Here is a 10,724-nt window from a genome sequence, read left to right as displayed (position 1 = left end):
GCAATGGGAATTAAACTATGATCGAATTACGATTGAATATTCTAAAATTAACAAAGGGAAAATATGTACATACATGTTATACTCTGTACAAAATTTGACTTAGTTTAGATAATTTAAAAAAATTAAAAAAACAATGTTAAGTGTCACCGTTTAAAATTCTATTTTCGACTCCATAATACCCTACGCTTGAAAAGGTTCTTACCATGTCCTGCCTATTCGGTTCCCTTAAACTCAGACGACAAACGTTCAAAGAAGCTTCACGGTTCATAATCTCGTCGAGCTGCTAACGACTTTTGAACGCCATCTGATTCACGAGCCAGTTTCCACGGGGCACATCTGCTGACGGATGAAAATATCTGGAGCAAAGGAGACGGGAGAAAAACAGTGAAAAGAAGAGCCGCGTTTTGTACCCAGCCGTGTTTTCTTTTGTCCCGTTAACGCATGCCTCTTTACGCGGCTGCCAAACGTTTTCGCCCGATGCGACGATAAAACCGCGCTAATCGCATTAGCGACTGCGAAGTGCAGTGAACCGTGTGCCTTCGTCCTTGAAAAGTGCTCCCTGAAGGGTCCTCCAGAGAAAAGGACCCATCTCCGAGTCCTTGCAGCCAGCGTGAAACGCAGCGAGGATCCTTTGATGCGCCTTCTCACGCGACCCTTATTCTTTGGCATTGACGTCATCGTATAACGCGGAATGTAAATAACGGCTGGGCCACCTACCAGGCCCTTGGGCAGACTCTTGTGTTTTAATATGACAAAGGGTGCGACAGATGCGCCTGCGTGCAGCGAAGATCGCTGTCATCTATGTTTGACCACGTGCTCCTCCTTTGGGACATCGTTACTGTCGACTCGATGGAGCGTTTTTAACTCGTGACGGAATACCCCTCGAATTTTCTCCTCAATTTCCACCTGGACTCGTTATTTTCATTCTTTTACCTCTTCGAGTAGAAAATTACGAGGATCCTCGGTGAGCAACATCTGGCAACTGTCTTTTATATTATATAATCGTATCGATCGTTCGGTTCTTAATTAGGCACTTCGGTGTCGTTTTTCTCGTAGACAATTCCAGGGGTCTGACCGGTCCATCTCAAAGAATAAAAGAGTCATTCTGGCAGACCAATTAAGTCGAATTAAGGGTACTAATTAACCGAAGGCGCACGCTCGAAGAGACAGGGTTGTTGGCATCAATGATTCATACCAGACGCTAATTTTCGAGCAGAGTCTCGCAATTAGCAGAGACTCGGGTTTAATTGATCGACAGAAGTCTAGTCTGCGAAGGAGCCTCGGTCTCCGATTTCTCGTGATATCTATCTAACCGGATCGCTCGGCCATGTGGTGATCGTAGAGCTCACGGAATCCAGTTCAAGCACTATGAAAACCAGTCATTGACGTTGATACGAAGCCAAGATCTAGTCTCATCGCTCAAACTCGATACCAGCAGATGCAGCCTCGGTGCACCTCCGACGCGTTGCCCTGACACAACAGCAACGGGGAAAGAAATCTAGAACGCTTAACCTGGCTTTACCGTTAGGCAATGTTCGGTCTCAGCTGGTCGGCGACCAAAGCGAGCGGTCCACGTTTTCAGGCCTTCCTTATTCGCTCCCCTAATGAATAACGACTCTTTCGACCGCCTTATTCGTCATGGAGCGTCCGATACACATGAGAAATAACCATTTTAGCAATGATACATTATTCGATCATTAATCCTGGCCAGTTAATCGTGCCAAACATTTCCTTCGATTCTCCGTCGCTGACTGCTTTCTCGCTGAACGAAGGTCCTCTCGAGTCGATGCTCTTACACTGCCTTACGGCCGTTCGAAAGTTGATCGATTTATCTTAATTGCTCTTCGTATCGATTCTGTTAATTTTAAGTGGATGGATTAACGTAGCGTTTATCTGCTCGGGATATTTAACCCTTTAGCATTCGTTGATTTACCGATGATACGTGCTATCGTGAAAGGTCCATTTGTTTGAACTATATGTGCATATGTCGATCGTAAATACAGATACGGTTGTTGTAAGTATTAGGTTTATACATTCATCTTCATGATAAGACTTCAACTTTCAAAAGAATGAGAAACTGTTTTTAACGAAAAAAATAATTTCGTATGCGTTAATTCATTCCATGACTCAGTCTTGTATTATACCTATCATTCGTGATTAATCTCTACTCTTTTGAAAATTCTCAAGTTTCTTTAAAGACCCATTCATTCTAAATGACTACATTCGCAAATTACACACTTGCTGTAAATATTTCCTACAATTCTATCATCTCGATTAATGTCGAGACGTACAATCACCTCTTCAGTCGTACCACACGTGTACCTTCTACCCACCTTATACAATCTGCGAGTTTCACTATTGGACTCGAACACCAACGTTAATTTCCCAAGCCGGTGTTCCACGTCCAGGTCGCTTCTTTTCCGTGACACGGTATTACATAAGTGATCGAAGGAACAAAGACGACTTAATCGTCGGACGTTGTCGGGAGAAAGTCGATGAAACCACGGGTCATCGGAACAGTCACGTCTCGTGAGGAACGATCGAGGTGGCGGAGAGTAGGTCATCGAATAGGACGGTCGTATAGGATAGGGCACGATCCATTCATACATCCCAAATTCGGTGAATCCTGGCGACGCGATCCCATCTCGGCGTTTCCTTTCGTGGAATCGCCGTTGCGTAACCACGCCACGAAAGCGGAATCGTGCGTTGCGCGAACGGGATCGGCGAACGTGTCGCTGAACAGTCGAGGAGTAGGGGATCACGAAAACGTCGTTTCGAGTGTGTCGAACTGATCACGCTTTTTTTTTCTGTCCTTTATATGGCCTCTGTCGGTCGAATAAAGCGACGGGACACCGGTTGCACCTCTGAGTATCATTTCGCGCACGAACGGAGAAAACAAATCGCTTTGAAGTTGCTCGAGGATCCAGTTTCAAAGGCGTCGGGTCGAAATTCCGTGCTACATGAGAAATTACTCGGGGGAACGCTTATGACGTAGTGGAAGCATCGAACTGAGCAACAACGTCGTGGTATAGTTATACATATTAAACTTTCACGATGAATAAATTTGTTTTGTCAAAAGTAGATGAGTCTTCGCGCGTGGAACGAGTTACCTCTTCTGAAGATAATAGGTTCACCCGTGGCTGGTGTGGTGATACTCATAATTCTTCTCTGTGCTATGAGACCATGTTTGAAAGGCTATTATTCACAGTCCGTATTGCTTATCTACGTAATTTATTTCTTATATTTGCTATAGGAGATATCCAGAGATAACTATGATAGGAATTGAGCGCTTGAATTTTTGCGTGTCTACATACTTTTTGTGCACTAAATAATTTTTTATTATTCGTATTGATACTACACCAGTTGAGGGTTAATAATCTGTTGGGTTCTCGCTCAGTTTACAATACTATACAAATAGGACGAGTCAGACTCGTCATAGAAACCTAAGGGGATAAATCTGTAGCTGTAAGACAAATAGATCTATCTCACATTTTCAAAAAAATTTAAGTTAAAGTCTTAATTGAGATATAGAATCTAGAGTCTAGAATATTTGCAAAAGGAAGAAAAGGGTTCACTTGAAAATAAGGGTTCAAGAAGACAGAAGTTTGTAAGATAGTATTATAGTTGAAAACTTTAGACGCCAATCTCTTGAAAACGAAAACATGAAACTTAGATCATTTTGCCTGACAACCACAGAAATATATGTCCACGAAATGAATTTACGATATAGTCAAATATTTAAAACAAAATGTTCATTTCAAGTCCCTATAGATTAGTTTTGAAAATATAAAAGGAACCGAGTAGGGAAGCATTCTGGTGAGGAAAATAGAGAGAACAGCGCAGCCTTTGAGATGTCCACAAAGTTGCTATCTAGCACAGTAGAGTTCGTTGTGCCTTTGTGCTTCAGCAAATTTCGCCGACCATATGCGAAGACGTTGTTCATATCCGCAAGAAAAGCGTCGCGCAGACGATAAACCAAAAAAGTCGTCCGGGTTTCGTGAGAAACGTTTCTCGCGTCACATGTTGTTACGCCAACGAATTCCAGGTCCGTCTGTCGTCCAAATCCTTTCATCGAATCCAGTACCACGTGGCGTAAGCACTACATTCAACGAATTAAGAGACGTTGCGCAGACCCGTTATTAGCGGAATCTCGCGATATCGTCTTAATTGCGCGATGATTAACGATCCGACATAAAACGATGGGTCTCGTTTTGCTTTCTACGCGGAGAAGTTATTACACGCTGCCGCGTGTCGTTTATTATGATCACCTGCGATCTTTTTATTGCTGTTATGATTAGTGCCATTACTGCTGCTAGATGGATCTTTCAATACGATACGAAAGAAAATAGTAGTTACTGTCGTAGTGTTGGTCGAACAGCGTCCGCGATCAAGTAATCAAACCTCTGGTACTACATATCTGCGGTGTTTATGGATCTAGATAAATAAGAAAGTAATTCAGAGAATTATTGAGAATTCAATTTTTAATTGAAAAATATGATACAACAGCTAAGTACTTTCATAGAATGTTCTACCAAGCAAGCTTAAAAGGAAGGCAAATAGCAACTAAAGCTGTTAAATGTTTCTTAAAGAATTTAGAAATAAACATTTGTACCCGTTTATCATTTCACAGTAAACATCTGAAATTCAGTAAATATTTACAGAATGATAACCATCGACGAAGCTCGATTCCATTCGAGCAAAAGCGCCTCGTGCGCCACGCTGACAGAGATATTCTATCAAGAGTGGAGGCAGTTTTCTCGGTGATTTCGGCTGATGCCAGAAAATTCTGAATGAAGATTGCTCGGCAGAACGTAAAGCAGCTGGCGATAAGCCACGTTTCCGTTCCCTTCGCTGACGTGCGTTATCGATCTGCCAAAAGAAGGACACAATCGTCAGCCGTGATCTACGCTGGAACGATTTCCCATTTCCCCATAAAATGAACGCCGATCGTCGATACGCGGCGCAAACATAATAATTTCTTCCGAACCACGACTCTTATCGTGTCTCGCGTGTGTCGCGCGCCCGGACGTAGCGTCATTCCGTAAACAGCCCTTCAGATTCTGTCAGCTACGATTAGGAAACCCCTGTTGTAGCTATCGACCTTCGCCGACTCGTCAGAGACCTATCGTCTTCGCTCCATATCCACAGGCGACCCAAGAAACGTCTCGTAACGTTTTACTACCTAATTTAATCGACGCGTCGTCGTAAAGCCTTCCCTGTTTCGCATCCGATAATTTCGATCGCCTGCGTCAGTGATATATACGTCGAATTTGCATTCACTGTGTAGTCGTTTTACCATAAAAAAAAGTAGATTACTTGACGGATCCAATATGAAGCTTCTTTCTGTGTTGGCTTGTAATATTTATCAATCTTTAGAGATGAGCTACTTTGGATGATTTAACGTAGGAGGAATATTCAAGAAAGTTGAACCCATTCGCGAGGAATGGTTTTCCAGCCACTGTGGATGTGTTAAATTTTAGGCGATGTTGGGATCTGGTGTGGAAGTGAATTAATAATCACTTAAAAACACACTAACTCATTAGGTTATCGTGATGGTAGGCTTCAGGGGCTCTTAACTTTCAAACTAAATTAAAGCCGTTCACGATTCTAGCTCGTTATTCTACGGGAGTAGGTTAAGAGTAATCTCGTATTGATTGAACTTGATGCTAGATCCATGCTGCGGGTACTATCCTATTTTACACCTAGATCATTATTGAAAGCAGTGAAAGTTTCATGGTCCATTTGTCAGAGAATCACGCTACCTACTCGCAGTATTTTCTTAACTCTGTTGATGTCAAGTATCTAATCCTTTCTAAAATCATAGAACTTTGCTTAGGTGTTTGCATTTGCGTTGAAATACATGTCCACGAAGTTATAGGATCAGCAGTGTCGCTTCCGGGGAGGTGCGCGAGCCTGGAAGTTGCGCCACTGGGGCAACTCGCTCGAGCGCACGCTACGCTCCTTTTTACAACCTCCCTCTCTTTTATTTGAATCCCTTCCACGTGCTGTGGTAGCCTGTCCTCCTCCATTGTGCGCGGTTCGTAACTCGTTTCGAGTGTAGCCGAGCTCTCTTCGTCGGTGCTATCCTTCCCCAACTTTTTCGTCCTCCCTGGGCTTGGCCCACCTCCCTTCCCTTTCCCCCTTTCCCTCTTTCCCTGTTCGCCGACGCTGCAGTCGGCTGCATCGCCGAGACGCAGTACGAGTTTGACCTTCGCTTTGTCCTCCCTCCCGTGACCGCACCCACACACGGTAGAAGGGCGATTATAAAGCACGCTCGATCGACGCGAGGACGCCCTTCGCGCTGGCTCTCTCTTCCTTTCATGTCGGTCTCCATATATTGAATCATCGCCACCGTTCCCTTCCTCAGTTCACCAAGCCTTTAACTGCGTCGCAATTTCGTTGCTGGGTTACCATCGTTTGGGACCACGCATTACTAATACTGTGTTCTTGGACGTATTTAAAATGTGTGGACTTGAAGGCGTGTAAACCTTATGGTAGCAGTGTTGAATGTCCAGATATACGTAATTGTAGGTCACTTAGGTCATTGAAGGGTCAGTTGCCATACGTTATTTATCATTGTTTATTTCTTTGTGGGAAGTCTGAAATTGGACGAAGAATTTTGAGGGCAGTAACCATGGAGAGTTCAGTATAGAAAGTAGTTAGAAGTGATGGGGAAATTTTTATACAAGTATTTTTATATTTTTTTAATATAGATTTTTATCACTTGATATGTTTTGATAATTGTGCAAATTCGATTGATTCTGAGCCAATTGATAAACTGTTTTTACAGTCTTTATCATAAGTCTGCTGCTACATCATTTATGAAAGATAATGAAATAAAGAATTGCTGTTCTCTCTGAGAGGATCAATTTGTGAGTTTAAGTATTTCATTAAATCTTTGCATTAGCTTGTCTTATCTTCTACATGTATCTAAAATGCACAGAACATTTACAGAGGAAAAATTAGTCAAGATTTCAATCGAGATTGATTCGAAGCTTAAGGTATGACTTGTACATGCAAAGTTATCGATTCATTTCTTAAAAACATTCAGTTCACGTGACTCTTAACTCTGCTTAAATTTATAATTTTTGTCAAAATGATTTAAGGATACGCAATCTTCTTTCAGTCCACGGATAAACATGCCATTCCAGTGTTAAATAATACTCATTACGATTGAATCGTACTAAAACCATGAATGTCAGCTTGTAAGAGTACAGTTGAATGTGACTTGAAACATTACTGAATGTTTTTAAATAACTTGCAAAAATTAGTACAATGATAACTTGTGAATTGTCTGGAATTTCAGTGATCTTACTACATTTCCAAGATTCTCGAAGTGGCACTCAAAAATTACTAACAAACCATAGGAATGCCCTAAAAGTATTAGAAACTTCACCAATAAGAATTATTCTTTGGAATAGTTGTTAAAAGCAATAATGCGCATATTACTTTCCATACATAAAACGAATCTCAATGAAAATACCACTCTTTCAAAAACTATCTAATTTGAGGTTCTGCTCTTAGAGTTACGCGAATTAGAAAGGTGGACAATAACACATCGATGACGGACTGACACATTAATAGCAGAAGTTTGTCGCAAAAGTTGATTGGAGCTGTTTTATTCGTTTTATGGATGCCGTATTGCAGCAGGCGCTCAAGAAGAACAGAAAACAAACGAGCCCCTCTCGGACATTCATCAGTTCGATTGATGGTCGACAAGGGGTGACAGCGTTTGTTTTCGTCGCTGTGATATCGAACGCCCAGTTTGCCTCCTCTTCGCGACCAGTTATAAATATTTCGCGGTGATAAGCTCGGAAAGCAAAAGAACCGACCGATTAGATTAGCGTATGGTACGAGTTACCGAGGATCATCGTGGTGACGCGATGTACTTAGGAACCGTTATTCGTTATGAAACAGTGAAATCGGACGATGGTACAATCAACTGTAACAGCATCCTTAAAAATGCAAATAATTATGAAGCGTCGATAAACATAAAATTAACGATGAGTGTATGTAGAAGTGTCGAGTTCATTATATCATCACAAAATGACGCGCGATTCGATAGTGGAAATGGTTTAATAAGTCAGAGGAATTATTTGATAGTTCAGGTGATCCATCTTTATCTTATCAAGTGTCGTCTGACGCAAAAGAAAATTGTTTTGCTATTTTCCTACAATCTTTTTCGTATTAATTTTGTATTACTGGTATTGTATGTATTACTGGAAGTATAATCGAAGAAGGGTTATTCAGAAACGTATGAAGTAACCCTTTCACCCAGTGTTTGTTTCTTGTGACATACTATAATGACAATAACGTTAAGTAAGCCTTGTAAGGAACCCTGAAATTGTTCGATGCGCCACCGAATGCTACTAGAATTCGGAAACAGCTCGCGCAAATGGAATGAAAAGGGGAAAAGAAGAGAAAACGACAATGATGTTAGTGAGTCACGCGGACTCCTCGCTACTCGCGTGCTCGTTGGCTAAAATGACGCTAAATCTGGAATAGGCGTGTCCAGCGACAAAAGCGAGAACGCTAACGATGCTCATCATCCTCGGGTAGGAACGCGGCCGCTGTTTTCTCTTCTCCCCTCGATTTCCTTTTTTCCCTCCCGAGCCGTGGTAACATGGCCGATTGTGATTCACGGGGCGACTAAATGTGGCGCAGAAGACGGGCCTTGCGTAATAAAACATTCGTCATCCCTCCCGCTCTTTTTCCGATCCGAAACAGGACGTTGTTTATGCGAAATTAAAGAAATTCCAAGCCAGGAGCGGTGCCTCACGCATGTGTATCGCTCCGCGTCCGCGTCATTAATAATCAATGACTCACGAGGTAGCAAAGGTCATCCGGGCCGATGATTACACGAAAAAAGAAAGATGATTTACGCGATCTGCTGGTTTGACTTCGGTCGACAAGCAGAAAGATTAAAATATGCGTTCAGTGCGCGTGTTAGAAGTTTACGACTTCGTTTGCACTCCTGGACGCTTGTATCCTCGTCAACTGGCGAGAACAATGAAGCCCCAGGGGTCATAAAGCATGAGACACCGAAGGAAAGCCGTTTCTCGAGGAACGTTAAAGGGGTCGAAAGAGGAAGAAAAAAATTAACGATCAACCGCGACCGAAATTTCCGTCTTAAGATGTTAGATAACCCCGTCTTCGGTGCCTCCTCCTCGAGGAACACGCGGGGAGAGCGTACGAGGAACAAAGGAGAGTCCTCGGTCTGGCTACTGATTAACATTCGCCCGGTAGCCGAGCCGTGTTAATTATCTCGGTTGCAGGCGATTTTAGCGGGCCACCGCCGAAAAGTGCAGCGGCGCGTGCACTCGACCGTGCGCGCGAGAGTGTAAATTAACTGCCGATACAATGGCCGACCCGTGCTCGCTCGTTCTTTCCGCTTTTTTCTCTGTGTTAACGCGGCCGTCCGGCAACCGTGTACAGAAAATTCCTGCCCGCCATTGGGAGACGGCGGGCATGCAAATTCGAGGGATTCATGCTCGAACCGGGGCGGGGTAAAAGTGCATTCGTGCACGTCGGCTACAGGGAGGCTCGTGGAATTTTGTAGCGCGATCGTTCGATAAATGCTCGAATAACAAACGAGCTGCTGCGCCTCGCAGAATCTCGTTGCAAGTGTTTTCGGCCGCGTAATGAGGATGAACGATGATGGTTCTCGAAGCTTCGTGGAACTTATCTTGGGCGCTTCGTTGTTGCTGCTTCGTCGTTCTTCATCTTCGGCCCGAGATCCCGAGGTTTTTGGATGTGTACATCCAGGAGGCTCCACTTGCGGAGAAACTCACTTTGATGGTGTCATTAGTGCAAATTAGATTCGCTGGGTTAACCACTGATGATGTAGTTGAGGATTTCAAATTATTGAGCGGCAGGAAGAACATTACAGAACAGAAGAAAAATATTGGGGTACGCATATACATGTTTACTGAAAAGAAAGTAGAAACAATATATCGAGTTACATAATACATACACTCGATACAAAGCAAATAGTATTCTGATAAAAGAAAAATAATAGGTAAACCTTATTAACCCTTTGCGTTTTGTCTTATTCTTACGTGGGTCGGTTCATCAATAGTAGTGGGTTAATTTTACTTACATTAAATACAGGATATTAAAATATTAAGAAACTACAATACTAAAATGATTTGGAAACTGTCTTTATTTTGCCGAATTACTTCCATATTCGAGGAGTACGTATTTAAAGTGGAACTTCGTACATGTTATTTCCATCTGGTAGCAGGCCTACATGTGCAAAGGGTTAAACGTTCGTTCGTGCCAGTCGGGAACAATCACAGGAGACAAGGGCTAAGCTAAAAAAACAAAGGGGTCTGAGCAATGCATCGAAACGATAAGAGAATCGAGGTGAAACGATAATGAAGCGCTATGACGAATCTCACGGAAACGCTCAATAAAGGCGAGCGTTACTGCGCAGTTCGCGGCTGGCAGAAGTTGGAATCACAGTTTACATAACAAACATTAGTCATGCATTCTTTCGTCTGGATTTAATCCCGAACCATTCGGGGAACTCGCGGCACTCGTGGAACTCGATCGTGTTGGTATTCTCCACATATGGTCTACCACCGATCGCGAACTACGACGGCGAGCACTTCGAAAATCGCTGGTGCACTGGCGCACAGCTTCGAAACCTCGGCGTGGTGTTCTTCTGGGACACGATTCTCCCGAGGAAACCGCGAGAAAAGCGCGAGAAAAGCGCGAGACAT

Source organism: Calliopsis andreniformis, chromosome 9, assembly GCF_051401765.1.
Source record: "Calliopsis andreniformis isolate RMS-2024a chromosome 9, iyCalAndr_principal, whole genome shotgun sequence".
NCBI classification, from domain to species: Eukaryota; Metazoa; Arthropoda; class Insecta; order Hymenoptera; family Andrenidae; genus Calliopsis; species Calliopsis andreniformis.
The sequence above is the reverse complement of the archived record's forward strand: the minus strand, read 5'-3'. Positions refer to the sequence as shown.